Raw genomic sequence first — 15,087 nt, forward strand, 5'->3', positions numbered from 1 at the left:
CAATTGGTATGTGTGCGCCGGTGTGTATGGTTTATACTTTTTATACATTTATAATCACCTCAGAAGATATTGGGGGTCGTGAGTCACTGGCATTGTAATTTTGGGAGTCGTGGGCTGAAAAGTTTGGGAGCCCCTGATTTAAATGATCATATCGCATTTTAGAGGTATGATTACGTAAATATATATAATCGATCTAATTGATATAATCTATAATTGATTACTGTTGCCTCACAGCAAGAAGGTCACTGGTTCTTCCGGGTGCTCTAGTTTCCCCCACAGTCCAAAGACATGCGATACAGGTGAATTGGGTAGGCAAAATTGTCCCTAGTGTATGAGTGTGAATGAGTGTGTGTGAATGTTTCCCAGAGCATGTTGGAATGGCATCCGCTGCGTAAAAAAAAACGTGCTGGATACGTTGGCAGTTCATTCCGCTGTGGCGACCCCCGATTAATAAAGGGACTGAGTCGAAAAAAATAAAATAAATGAATGAATGATTATGACAAGCATTTGATATATTTTTTTCTTTCATAGCGAACACAAAATGTTATAAAAATAAAGGTTTTACAGTGTCTAGCCTACTCTTGCCTATATAATGGTGAATATACATGTATTGCAAGAGGAGATCTGATAATGACAAATGTTTCATTTTACCAGTGGAAAAAAATGGTCTAATAATGTTGTCAATGACAGCTTGCAAGCATATGTCTCAAACATTATATCTCAACTTCAGAATTATGAATAGTTGTATTCTGATGCCATCGCTTAACTGTGAATTAACAGCCAAGACAATTTTAAAGTCTGTTTAAGTTCACAATTCCAAGTCTGCACAAAATGAAGCACTTTAACCAACAGTAGACCTACACATAGGCCAAATATTATCATTGTTGTTTTACCATATGTTTGAGAAATAACAATAATAATAGCAGACTCATATTAACTTTTATTTTACATCTACAGAATCATCAGAAAACCATGATCTTGATTTATTTAAAAAATTGAGATCCTTATTTTATCCAGAATCGTGCATCCCTAAAACCTGCATTCATAGTAGGAAAACAAATACTATGGAAGGTAAAGGATACTGGTTCCCAGCATTCATAAAAATATATTTGGAAGTATTTTTGAACGCAAACTGGATTGTAAGAAGAGTGACAACAAATGGGCTACATGGACTTATTTTCATGTGTTAATATATATTTTTACTGCTAATGTGAGAAGATCTTGGTACAAAACCTCAAAAATTAGACTTTAAGGCCAAGTTAAATAACCTTTCCTGACTTCCTTTAGACTCTCTATGACAGTTTGAAGACATTCGAATGGTTTTGTGGAGAGAATCAAATGGCTGTGGCATTTACGTGCATTTTTAAAAACCTCTGTTCTGTTTGATGACACATGAATGCTTAGAATGTTCAGAATCACTTTGAAAGCCAATGCAAATAAATGCAAATGACAAATGCAAATTCAAAATGCTGGTTGGGTAACATTTTTTTAATTAAAGTTTTAACCGAACTGTTGAGTTTGTCTATACTTCAGCAATAGTGGTGTTAAAATAAACCAGCATTCTGTTTAGTGTGCAGATTTACAGATTATATTCTCAAATTTAACTTTAAATCATGTAAATAATGTCACCAATTTCAAGAGTTTCTGAATTCAATACTGGCACTTTTTCGTTCATTCATTCATTCATTTTTCTTCACCTATACCATGTCTTTGAACTGTGTAGCGTTGTAGTAAATCTACTATAGTAATAACTATTTTTAAGAAGAAAAAAAAATACATACTTAAAGAAATATTTCATCGAAAAAACATTTTAATTCTATTTTGTCATCTTCCACTTGTTCCAGACCTATTTGAGTCTCTTTCTTCTGTTGAACACAAAGGAAAATACATGAAGAATTTTGTAAAAAACACCTATTCACTTCTTTCAAAGGTATTTTTGTTCCTAATATGGTAGTCAACAAGAAGTTGTGTTCAACAGAAGAAATAAATTCCTAAAAGTTTAAAACCCCTTTAGTGTGAGTAAATGCATTTTAATTTTTGGATAAACTATTTTGTTAAGCAACATGGCTCCAGTCCAATTTTCAGCACCACAAACCTACATTTAGCAGTAGCTACTACTACATCAGGCCCGTAGCAAGCCTATTTAAAACGGTGGTTCTTTTTTTCTCTCTCAAAAAGTACTTTTTTGCAGTTCTTCGCCTCATGTTCTATTCAATGTGAGGTTAAATAACTGCATTTTTTATGATATTACAAGTACTAAGCATTGCTGGATTAGCTTGTTGGATGGTGACCACACTTTTTGATGTACCAAAAAAATTTCCTACAGTTTTGTTGAAGTGCTTAATTTCTATTTGATTACGAAGTGTATATATTTACAAATGTGCATTTAAGCTGTAAATTATTACAGTTTAATAAATAATTTTATGAGATTAGCATTTTTATTATTATTTTAAAAAGACTTGTTTTTAAAATATAAATTTATTATCATTCATTATTTTTAAAAAATGGAATCTGTTAAAACTTGTTCAAATTAAAAACTGTAGCCTAGACACATAACAAACTGTCCTACTCATTCAATTTTCCTCAGTCAGAATTTGGCCATATGAATAATTATAAAAAAAATTACATTTGACTTAAAGCCTTCTTCTGTCATATTTATTTTCACAATTTATGATAGCATAGTAGTCAAAAATGGGACAAATAAGCCACTGATAACATTTGGAAAACATTTACAACTTTATTTTCAGAATTCTGGGTTTGAACTTATAAACTCTCTTATAAACTTATAAACTATCAGATCTGAACTGCTTTAAACACAGAGAAATAAAGATGTCCCATGTCAAGCTGCACTCTATTAGAAATCTTGAAATCATTCCATTCGGAATTTGCAATGCATATTTCTTATTTTAGTAACAATGCATATAACGTTAGCTTTTATTTCTCAGTGGATTCTGCGGGATAAAAATAGCAACAAATGATTGTGTCCATGGAAATGATAGGGAAGACATCATAAAGTGTAAAATAAATAAATAACCCTATGGACTCCGGTCTGGCAGACAGAATAATGTGTTCAGACGGACAGGAGAATGAAAGCATTGCTTGCCATTGATCGGAGGCGTGACTCCAGGCAGGTGGCAGCTGCTGCTGGATTATATCCGCCCTTGTGCAAATAGGATGATGGGGTGACGGGCTTGAGCCGAAGCTAACGGGCAAATACAAAGACGCTGGACGCACACACATACACCTGTCTTTAGCCGACTAATCTCAGCGCACACATCCAAGGCAAGACTGTATTCACAGATTACAGCCATACGCTTTCCACCCCAGCCATCCGTCCAGGTTCATTTCTCCCCTCTAACAATTTTCCAAGCGCGAGCCCAAATGTTTCCATGAGGCTGGAAACAGTATATGACAACAGCGCATGTGATTGAACTGCGTGTAGTTTAAACAGCGGCAAACTTTCTCTCGCCTTCGACTGTATAAAATCACAAAGTGCGCAAATTAAGCGATCCACCAGCAGCGTGCGAAAAAGAAACAAGAATAAAGCACGCTCAATTAACATTAAAACACAATTTTCCGCGCGCAAGAGCAGATCCTGTTATAGATAAGGCGCACTGGGCTTGGAGGATCTATTGTTAAATCTGACGTGACACGTCGTAATAAAAGCCCGTTAACAGCCTAACAGTCGTCTCACAGTGGAAGAGTATTTCTGTATGAGGATTCAGGCTTACCTGAATGAAGATTTCACACCATAACAAACGCAACTATTTCCTCCGTAATGGCTTTCGGAGTCGCAGCCGCGTTTGTGGTCGGGTCCGTTATACCTGTGTGTAAACACACCGAGCGCAGTTTGATTATCCGTTTTCCTTGCTGTTAAACGGACTCGTCCGTGTCTAAAGCCGTAGACGGTTTGGAGAAGGAACTGTGGGTGGACACTTTGCCGCTTTATTTTCTCCTACTCCCTCACTTGGGTGCAGTTCTAGCCCTGCTGTGATCCTGATACGGGCAGGTGTAGCGGTGCTCTGGCATGCGGGCTGATTGACTACAGCTCTATCTAACGTACGGGGAGCGGATCGATACCACATGGATACGAGGAGCAACTTGAACTTGTTTGCGCTGGAATGTGTAGACTAATTATTCACGTAAGCGGGGTGCCGATAATAATTAACACGTTTCAATTTGAGCTCTTTACTTTTCATTAGGCAGTAAAGTTAGATTACTAGTACTGCACGAGCAGTATGACGAGAATTTACGGTAACCATGGCAACAGTACCACGTTTTTCTTACGCCCCATCACGCTTTGCGCCAATTATAGAGGCAACTTCCACTAAAATGTAAACAATAAACTAAATCTGATTGAGGTGAAGTTGGTTTATATTTACACATCCAGTCTTTCTCCCTAGTAATATAATTTCATAAAAGTATTCTTTGAACAGTCAATAGTGCTAATGTTGTTTTAAAGTCAAACTTACATTTCAGACTGTACATTCAAAGTAGCACGATAAACAAAATTTGAAGGATGTCAAGTTATGTCACTAACGATTGTTCGAATATAAAAATAACTTTACCTCAGTCTAAAGCTTTGCTGTATAAGAATTTTTAAAACTGAATACTGTAAGGCGTCAATTCCATTCAATAGGTGTCCAGTCACTACATTGAATATGAGGAAATGCAGACGTGTATAGACATAACCAAGATATATGACTTTTGAAAGCTCTGTCTAATAAGGAAGAAGTAAGACATCACAGAGGCATCAATATCACATGGATATGATGAACAACCTTATTGACTTAGATTTGAGAGAATGTACACCCTGCTGGGAAAAATAGCTTAATCCAGCCTAGGCTGGTTTTAGCTGGTCAACCAGCCTGGTTTTAGAGGGATTTTGCCCATTCCAGACTGGTTTCCAGCCTGGTCTTAGGTCAGGCTGGGAGATGACCAGCTAAAACCAGCCTAGCCAGGCTGGGAGCCCAACCAAAACCAGCTATGTCCAGCTTAATCCTGGATGGTCAAACTGGTTTTAGGTGGTTATTTTCTAGCCCGACCAGCTAAGATCAGACAGGAAATGGCCAAAACCCCTTTAAACCAGGCTGGTTGGCCAACTAAAACCAGCCAACCATCCTAGGGTGGTTTAAGCAGTTTTTTTAGTAGGGTTATGATTACATCAACCAAAAAATTGATGATTAATAAACAATAAATTAATTAATGGGCAGTACGGTGGCACAGTAAGTAGCACAATCGCCTCACAGCAAAAAGGTCACTGGTTTGAGCCTCGGCTGGATCAGTTGGCATTTCTGTGTGGAGTTTGCATGATCTCCCCATGTTCATGTGGGGTTCCTCTGGGGGCTCTCGCTGCTCTGGTTTCCCCCACAGTCCAATGACATGTGGTACAGGTAAATTGGATACGCTAAATTGGTCGTCGTGTATGTGAGTGTGTGCAGTAGTGTATGGGTGTTTCCCAGTGTTGGGTTGTGGCTGGAAGGGCATTCGCTGCATAAAAAGTGCTGAACGAGTTTGCAGTTTATTCAGTTGTGGCGACCTCTATTAATAAAGGGACTGAAAAGAAAACAAATGAATGAAATTAATTTAATAAAAACTAATTTGGTATGGTTTTGCTAAAAATAACCCTAATTTAACCATGATATTTGGAGCAATTTATGCTATTATAAACAAAATAATCATGGGACTTTTACTACAGCAAAACCATACTTTAATTTTAAAAGGGTTTAGCAAGCAGAGTACCAACAAATAATTACCATAATTGATCGGTACACTTTAATTAGAAAGAAAAAAAACTTGGTAAAATGAGATGAAAATACTCCCTGCACCCTTCCACCAATACATGTTAAAAGGATAATAATAAGCACAATAAAAACAAATAATTCAACAGTTCTATCTAACAGGGAGTGAGATAGCCGTCAGAACGGGATCAATACCACATGCCTACAATGAACAACTTGATTTAGCTTATGCTAGAATGCATCCTAATTACTTTAGTAAGCGGGGTTCCCATAATAATTAACACGTTTCAATTTGAGCTCCTTACTTTTCATTAAGCAGTAAAGTTAGATTTCTTCTCAAGGCAAGCAGCAAATAGACGCTCATAAAAAGAACCATAGCAACACTCTAGAACTTTATCCTCCTTTTATATGCCCTATGACGCTTTACATGAATTTTAGGGGTAACTTTTGCTAAACCGCAAACAAGGAGTGAAAGTGTTTCTTTATGAACAGTTAAAGAAATGGATATAATTTGGGGACATGATTCTACTTACACTTCATCTGCTGAATGTTTAAAAGAGATTTAAAAGCCTTACCAAATGACTGTTGAGTTACAATATGTATTACATGTCCCTGTCTTGTTGTGTTTGTATTATGGAACTTACATCATTTTAAATACAAAAATGTTGACCAGTTGAAAGACCGAATGAAAATATTTTAATATGATCTTCGTTATTTTTCCAGTTGATCATTTGGTAAAGTGGCAGAAGGTAAATTTTTCCAATGAATCATCTGTTGAACTGCATCCCAATCATCACAAATACTGCAGAAAACCTATTGGAACACACATGGACCCAATATTCTTACTGAAATCAGTCAAGTTTGGTGAAGAAAAAATCATGATTTTGGGTTACATTCAGTATGGTGACGCGTGAGAGATCTGCAGAGTGGATGGCAACATAAACAGTCTGAGGTGTCAAGACATTTGTGCTGCACATTACATTACAAACCACAGGAGAGGGCAAATTCTTCAGCAGGATAGCGCTCCTTCTCATACTTCAGCCTCCACATCAAACTTCCTGAAAGCAAAGAAGGTCTCGTTGTTCCAGGATTGGCCAGCCAAGTCACCAGACATAAACATTATTGAGCATGTCTAAGGTAAGATAAAGGTGGGGGCATTGAAGATGAATCCAGAGAATCTTGATGAACTCTGTGAGACCTGCAAGAATGCTTTCTTTGCCCTTCCAGATAACTTTATTAATTAGTTTTTTTGCAGAGCTGTATGGATGCAGTCCTCCAAGCTCATAGGAGTCATACACAATATTCATTCTTTTTCCACTGCACCATGAATTTATATTCTGTACTCTGCATTATTTCTATTAAGTGACAAGACCTTTGTCGAATGAAAGTCAGACCTTACTGTCCTAATTAAATAATTAGCAATCAAGGCATGATCATATTTTATTTTGGTAAACTACGCATAATCTAGGGGCCTTCATCTTTCACATAAGCCACTTCTGATACCAAATGATCAACTAGAAGTCAAGATATTTCTTGTTGTTCCTAAAACTTGGATAGACGACTCTACTTTTGTCAGGTGGTGTATACTGTAGGCATCAGAAGTTAATATTGCAGGTAATTACATTTTTAAAGCATCCACATGAAAACAAACCTGAGAAGAAACTTGACATGAGCATTTGGGGAGAGAAATAAAAAGTTTTGTAGTGCTACTCAGTGAATTATTCATAGGATATATCAAATTAATATGGGACTGCAGACCACAAATGTGCAGTAGGGGTTGATTCAGGTAAACTGGGACACTTTGCCATTCGCCTGACTGGGAAAATGTGCCCCAATTACCATGAAATATGCCCTAATATGTTATCCTGTTGTTGCAGGGGAATGCAAAACCAAAATGAAAAATGTCAATAGGGAAATGAAAGAAGATTTGGTATTTTAGGGAGAAACCAAAATACAAAGTGTTACATATTTTCCAGACATTACTGTAGATCATTTAAAAGTAGCCTTCAATAAAGAAATATTGGTGTTTTATTTCAAAAGTCTTTAAGGAGAGATACTGATAGGAACATTTTGTTTTGAAAACCCATGAAAATCGAGCGTGAAAGTCATTGTACCTAATTACCACACTGAATAATGCATAATTAGTATGAAATTATTTTCTGGAGCGTCTTTAATTGTTGGATTTTTTTTTAGGAAGTAAACTCTTATAACACTGTTAAGAGAAACACTGGTGGCCTTCTTTCCCCCTCCTGTAATATGTCTGTGGCCTATTAAAAATGTATGAACTCAATACAGTGGTCTGGAACGGGCCATTTCATGTTGACGTTGAGTTTTTGTGCAGCTGGTCGGCACATCTCACTTAAACTCAAAAGACTCCAAACATCGCCATGCCATCTGTACATCTGTCACAGAAATCCTAAATAAGTAACAGTCTGTGCTTTTAATCCATTCTAGTGGGATTTTTAAAAGGAAAGAAAAATCATAGTGAGTGCTGATCCGACAGTCCAATAGAGAGAATTGCAATAATTTTTTTATGTACAATGCTGAGATGCTCTAAAAGAAAATCCTGCAGAACATGATCACATTTGCTGAAGATATTTCATCTCAGCAGGTTCTTTCTCCTGATTGAATCTATATTGGACACAAAAACATTGTATAGTTTTTTTCTGTCAAAGTAATGTTCATATGGTGGAAGAATATATGGTTGATTTTTATGATGCAAACATGATTACAGTAATGAATCCATGGTTAAATCTTGATCCTAACATAAATTTGTTAATAGTATTGATTATTGATCATTTTTTGAATGTTTTATGGGTTTCATGCATACTGACTTGGGCCGACCCCACTTAGCTTGTAGCCATTAGCAATGGATTTCAGTCAAAAATTGATGTAAAAGATAATACATGGCTAGCTGTGCATTATGGTAATAATAATAATAATAATAATTATTATTATTATTATTATTATTATTATTATTATTATTATTATTATTATAACTCCTTTTATTTATGTAGCGCTTTTCTGGACACTCAAAGCACTTTACACATTTTTGTGAATCTCCTCAACCACCAACAATGTGCATCACTGATGCAACAGCAGCCATATTGCACTATATTGGGGATGGTTAGGAGAACATGATGGACAAAGGCAAGTGAAAAAATTTGACCAGGATGCCGGGGTTAAACCCCTACTCTTATTCGAAGAACATTCTGGGATTTTAAATGACCGCAGAGAGTCAGGACCTCGGTTTAACGTCTCATTAGAAAAAGGGGCTCCCTATCATTATACTGGGGCATTAGGACCTACACAGACCGCAGGTTGAGCACTCCCTGTTGGTCTCACTAACACCACTTCCGGCAGCAACATAGCTTTCCCATGTAGTCTCCAATCCAGGTACTGTTAGGAGCAAATAGCGCAGCCCTGCTTAGCTTCAGTAGGTGACCATGTGAGAGTTGCAAAGAGCTAGCTGTCGGCAACAATTATTTTAAAATTCTTGTTTTTTATTGGCTGGAAGGTGTGCAATAATACTGTTGAAAGCACGATTAATGTATTAATCTAATCTGATCTAATGTATTAATTAGAAGCATTTAAATAGTTCAAAGACTTGAAAGTTGTTGATTATCTCTTTATTTCATACATTATTACCAATCAGAATTGATTAATCAGACAGACCATTGTATAATCATACATGTACATGTCATGTTTACTGTTGTCATGGTTGCAATTTTCCTACACAATTCGACTCCTAAAAATACTTTTAATTGAAAAATATGAAGTTCCAGATTGTGTTTTTTTTAGGCTTTCAAAATGTGACGCGGCTGCCAAATCGTTTCTTTGTCACGATAAATAAATAAAAACAAAATTATTTCTGTATTTTAATCTCGGAATGCATATCTGGCAACCTAAAAACCCCTGCAAAAGAGCGAATAAAACCTTCTGAAGGCACGTCACATATTTATTAGGTAGAATGTCAGTTAGGGTGTTTTACTTACTTTAGGGACATTTTATTGTTTTTTGCGGTAACTTACTGGCAGCACTATTGCCAGAGACTGCAACTGTCCATTTACAGTAACTTACTTGGAAATGTGTTTTAAAGTAACAGAGCCCTATGCCACAATGTAATTTTATAGTAAAATCACAACTTCTTTTTATGGTAAAATGCCCTTTACCAGTTTTAATTTTACAGTATTTTTACAGTTTAATATTTGCAGCACTTTTAGTGTAATTTTTTTGTATATTTTACACTGGCTGTACAAAACCTTTAAATTCTCACTATTGAATTGGATAAATTCCAAACCAAGTGGCATTCATTTTTTCATTAACTGTTACAGTTTTGTCTTCAACTAGCAATACTTGATTACGTTGAATTCAGTGTGTTGATTACAATAGAATATTCCTAATTTGCAGTTAGTTACTGTAAAAGTTTTAAAATGACCTACAATGAAGTGCATATTACAGTAGGAAACTGTAAAGAAAAAAATATGCAGTAGGAAGAAGATATGTAGTATTTTCTGGGTGTTTTTGCAGCAAAGTCTTTACGTTCACATTCCAAAAAGTTACTTAAAAGTGTTGTTTAACATGTACACTGTATCTATTGCTGTGTCTGTGAAAAAAAAACTAGATAAATAAATTGAAAAATGGAAAAAATACAGGGTTGTACACAATTCTCTCAACACAAATTTAAGTTGATCGAACATGAAACAATTAAGCTGTCAAAAAACTCAACAATTGTGTTGATTCAACTCATTATAATTAAGTATTTTGTACAAGCAGCAAAAATAACATTTTCAGTGCTCCTTTTAGGTGGATTTTGAGTTGTTATTTGGCTGAATTTTTATTTATTTATTGACCTGGCAACCTGGACATGCATCTGACTTTCATTTACAAACTGAGCATGCAATATTTACACTTTAACTATTACTTGTTATTTGAATTTTTTTTTAATGCCAAGCAAGGGTGTAGATCTCATTTCAGTGTCATTTTTTCTTCACCCTGATGCCAACCATTTTTTATGCATTTGATGAATAACTGCAAAAGAGGGAACAGCAAATGTCATAAAAGCCTCCAGGGCTTTAAAACAGACCCGATAGAGTGAAGTAAACAGCTGATGTTTCTAAAGTATACAGAGAAGTATTTTAGTTCAAAACTTGTGCATTTGAATCCGCTCGCTCCGCATTGTAAAGCGAGAAGACACTGGAGACACCCTTGAGGATTCCTCAGACTGCCACCCATGTAGAGAGGAACTTATAAATAAATAATACTTGTTTGGTGTATTTTGTAATGAGTTTTTGAGTGCGGATTAAAGTAGAAAATTGTACTTATGAATTCATTTAAGTTTGAGATTTAAAGCTAAGGAATTAAAGGGAAATCAATATATATATATATATATATATATATAAATAAAGAGTTTATATAACTAATAAAGAGTTTAAAATGTGCATGATTTGACAGTTGGACATTTGTTTTTTTATCATTTATGCACAGAAGTTAGAAGTGAAATTCGAATTCTTCAAATATTTCCCGCTATGTTTAACAGAGCTTGGACTTTTTTTCCCTATTATTTTTAACTTTTGGACAAAGTCTTATTTTTTATAGTTTGTCCGGAATGAAAAAAGAAAAACCACTAAGGTCAATATTATTGGCCCCCTTTTTTTTCAGCTGGCTACAGAACATGCCACTGTTGTCCAATGACTTGCATATAGTTGTACTTAAGTCTTTATTTGCACTTTAATCTAAAAACTAGTCACTTGTAGAATAACTATTACAATATATCAGCCTGATCTCATGAGGAAACAAAAGTGTTTAACATATTATCAGTTTTAGAGTTCAGTTGTATGAAAATGTACGATTTTTAAAATGGAGGCAAGGCACAAAAAACTGCCCCTAAACCCAAGCGTCATTGGAGGATAAGTAAATCATACTAAATTGTACTAATAAGATCAGATGATTTCATACGAATTAGCCACTAAATCAAAAAGTTACAAATTGCCATGAGATAGCATTGCAATATACTTTTATCAGGGCAAAGACAAAAGAAATTAGTTATGAGAATTTAGATATTAAAAGTATTATGTTGGTAAAAATATCTCCATTAAAAAATGTCAACATATTTCAAAAGGAAATTTGATAGGAGCACTATTAAGTTGTCTTCAACTCCACACTGTTAATGATTTTAGTAAATTATACAGAATTTAACTGTAATATGTACTGTATTGTACTGTAGGAAAGTTATGCAGTATGTTACTGAATTTTAAAGTTGCATTGTGAAGCTCGCTGTATGATTTACAGTAAAGATATACATACTATTCTGTAAATACATATACAGCAAGAAAGATGGTGCTGTAAATGTAAATACTGTATTTTTGATGTAATTGATTTACCACCCTGATCTCACAAGGAAACGTAAGTATTTTACATTTTGTCAGTTTAGTGGTGAATTCAAATGAGTTCAGTCGTACAGAAATGTGTGATTTAGAAAGGGGCGTGGCACCAAACCCCGCCCCTAAACCTAACCATTGGTGGATAATCAAATCATAAAATTCTTCGTTAAAAAATGTCAATATATTTCAAAAGGAAATTTGATAGCAGCACTAATATGTTGTCTTGAACTCCAAACTGTTAATGATTTTTGTATTTTGAAATTCAGTATTTTACTGTAGGACTGTAATACAGTGTATTACTGAATTTTAAGGGGCCGATCACACCGCAGGCACGTTTTGTGTTGAGAGGTACATCTTTTGAATGGTTAACTAACATTCAAGATCATTTTCCGCGCTGCTTTCACACCCTGTACGCCTCGGGTTTTAACTATCTGCTGCATCTCTGTGTTGGGCGCTGTGCACACAGTTGAAAAAAGTCAACTCTGCTACATCAGTCATGTCTTTTTTATTCTCCAATCAAACGAAAGCAGAGGCGGGGTTTCCTATAAAGTGACAGCAGTGTTTGTGTTGTGAAGACGACTATGCAGACTTTAAAAGATGGAGGAGACTAGTGATCACTGTTTCAAGTGATCCAGAGCAGTATGATTTTACACATTTTGAATATCACAATATTAAATATTACAATTATAACAATATAAACAGCGCACAATATGCAGCTGATTCAGTTGTTGCCTAGTGACAAAAAAAAAAAAAATCATATCGCACTACTTTTTTCTTGTCAACAAAAAAAGCTGTGTGGTGCGTCTTATGTTTTTGGAACGTAAAAAAAGGCATTCGGTGTGATCGGCCCCTAAAGTTGCATTACGAAACTTACTGTATATTTTACAGTAAATAAATACATAAATACATATACAGCAAGATAGATGGTGCTGTAAATGTAAATACCATATTTTTGCTGATTCTACAGGAAATTGTTAAAAGTGTATTTTATTTTAGACCGCTAACATTTAGGTGACTAAAACTTTTACATTTGAAGTTTCGTCAATTTAAAGTTTGTTCATGCAAGAACTCTAAAGCAGGTTCACATTTCCTCCATCATAAAAAAGGCTTTTGAGGTGCCTGAAGTAGATATTTCTTGAGAATACAATAGGACACTTGAAGCTCCTTTAGTTTTATACTGTATGCTTCTCTGGTTATGTAATGAAGAAAAACGATCAGAAGTCTCCAGTGACTGAGTTTGCCGAGAGATGTTAAAGAGATCTTGGTTTTCAGCAGAACTTGCTCAACACTGCCTTACTGTGGCTGCTCATACAGAATGATATCTCCCAGTTTATATATATTCCCATTAAAGCTAAAAATAGAAACAGCAGGATACTATTGACTGTCTCTGGAAAAGGCCCAAGCAGAAAAGGCTGATAACAAACCCATGGCATTCTTTTCCACAACAACAACAACAACAACAGCTTTTATTATTATAATTTCCAAGTACTATTGGATTATTTAGAAGCTTTAAAGATGATGAACAGCTGAAGTCAGAATGATTAGCCCTCCTGTGAATTATTTTATCTCTTTTAAATCTTTCCCAAATTATTTTTTACACAGCAAGGAAATTTTCACAGTAATTCCGATAATATATTTTCATCTGGAGAAAGTCTTATTTGTTTTATTTCAGCTAGAATAAAAGCAGCTTTTATTTTTTTAAAAACACTTTAAGGTCAATATTATTAGCCCCCTTAAGCAATTTGTTTTGACTGTCTACAGAACAAACCCTTGTTATCCAATGACTTGCCTAATTACCCTAACTTAGCTAGCGTAATTAACCTAGTTGGGACTTTAAATTGCACTTTAAGCCGAATAATATCTAGTAAAATGTTATGTACTGTCATCATGGAAAAGATAGAAGAAATCAGTCATAAGAAATAAGTTATTAAAACTATTAAATGTATAGCTGGTTTTTGATGCCTCCCATATAAAATGACCCCAATTAAATCTCTGAAAATCTGGACCCATTTTTTTTTTCGGCACTTTGATCTTCATAATATCTCTTTATTATCCCCAATACACTCCAATTCTCTGTTTTACCCTTCTATCTTGGACAGTGCTTATGCCTCATGGAGAGACGGCTGATTGGCTTTTTTTGATGAACTTTACATGGACAGTGTTTTCACCTCTTTTGGTCAGTTGACCTCTCAATTTAATGTCCCCAAAACTTCTTTTTTTCAGATATTTACAAAAATTATGAGATTTTGTGCACAAAAAATGTCAACTTTCGAAATGCACCATCTGCTACAAAACTAGACACCATACTGGGCATAGATCCCTGTGCTAAAGGTTCGATTTCTAAATTAATTAATGTAATTGTTAATCTGCAATTCTCTTCTGATAACTTATGGGCTATCTGGTCTCAATTGGAATTGACAATAACAAAGAGACATGGAAAGCGGTTTTGAACAGGGCTAATTCTTCCTCAATCTGTGGACGTCATGGATGCAAGGTGGTGCATAGAGCTCATTGGTCCAAGACCAGGCTAGCTCGCATCAACCTGTCTATTGACCTTGAGTGCAACAGGTGTCATTCTGGTTCAGCTACTTTATTCTATATGTTTTGGTCCTGTCCTTCCCTGCTTTCTTTTTGGAGGCAAATTTTCCTCTTGCTGTCAGCTATTACTGTTGATATCCCACCTCACTTTACCATCTGATTTTGTAGACTTTATAGCATTCTTAACACTTCTCACAATTCTTGGATAAGAAATGTTCTTTATTTTATGAAATTAGAGAAAATATATTCTCTTTTCCAGTGATGGGTTGCAGCTGGAAGGGAATCCGCTGTGTAAAAATATGCTGGATAAGATGGCGGTTCATTCCGCTGTGGCGACTGTGGATAAATAAAGGGATTAAGCTGAAAAGAAAATGAATGAATGAATGAATGAATGAATAAATGAATCTGTACTCTTTTCACTGACC

At 35.3% G+C, this 15,087-nt stretch overlaps 1 protein-coding gene across 28 annotated transcripts in view; it reads right to left on the bottom strand.

The window, feature by feature from the left end:
• The window catches only part of dmd (dystrophin), a 249,405-nt gene that overhangs the window by 226,845 nt on the left and 7,473 nt on the right, over positions 1 to 15,087 (bottom strand). For 6 of the 28 annotated variants that reach the window (XM_087236524.1, XM_087236521.1, XM_087236523.1 and 3 more), the window contains exon 1: positions 3,732 to 4,024. The exons of the other annotated variants lie outside the window; for them this stretch is intronic. The gene's annotated coding sequence lies outside the window, so the exon portion shown is untranslated. Of the gene's footprint in view, positions 1 to 3,731; positions 4,025 to 15,087 lie in introns of those variants that run through there. 28 annotated transcript variants of the gene reach the window in all.

Source organism: Danio rerio, chromosome 1, assembly GCF_052040795.2.
Source record: "Danio rerio strain M-AB ecotype USA chromosome 1, GRCz13ab, whole genome shotgun sequence".
NCBI lineage: Eukaryota > Metazoa > Chordata > Actinopteri > Cypriniformes > Danionidae > Danio > Danio rerio.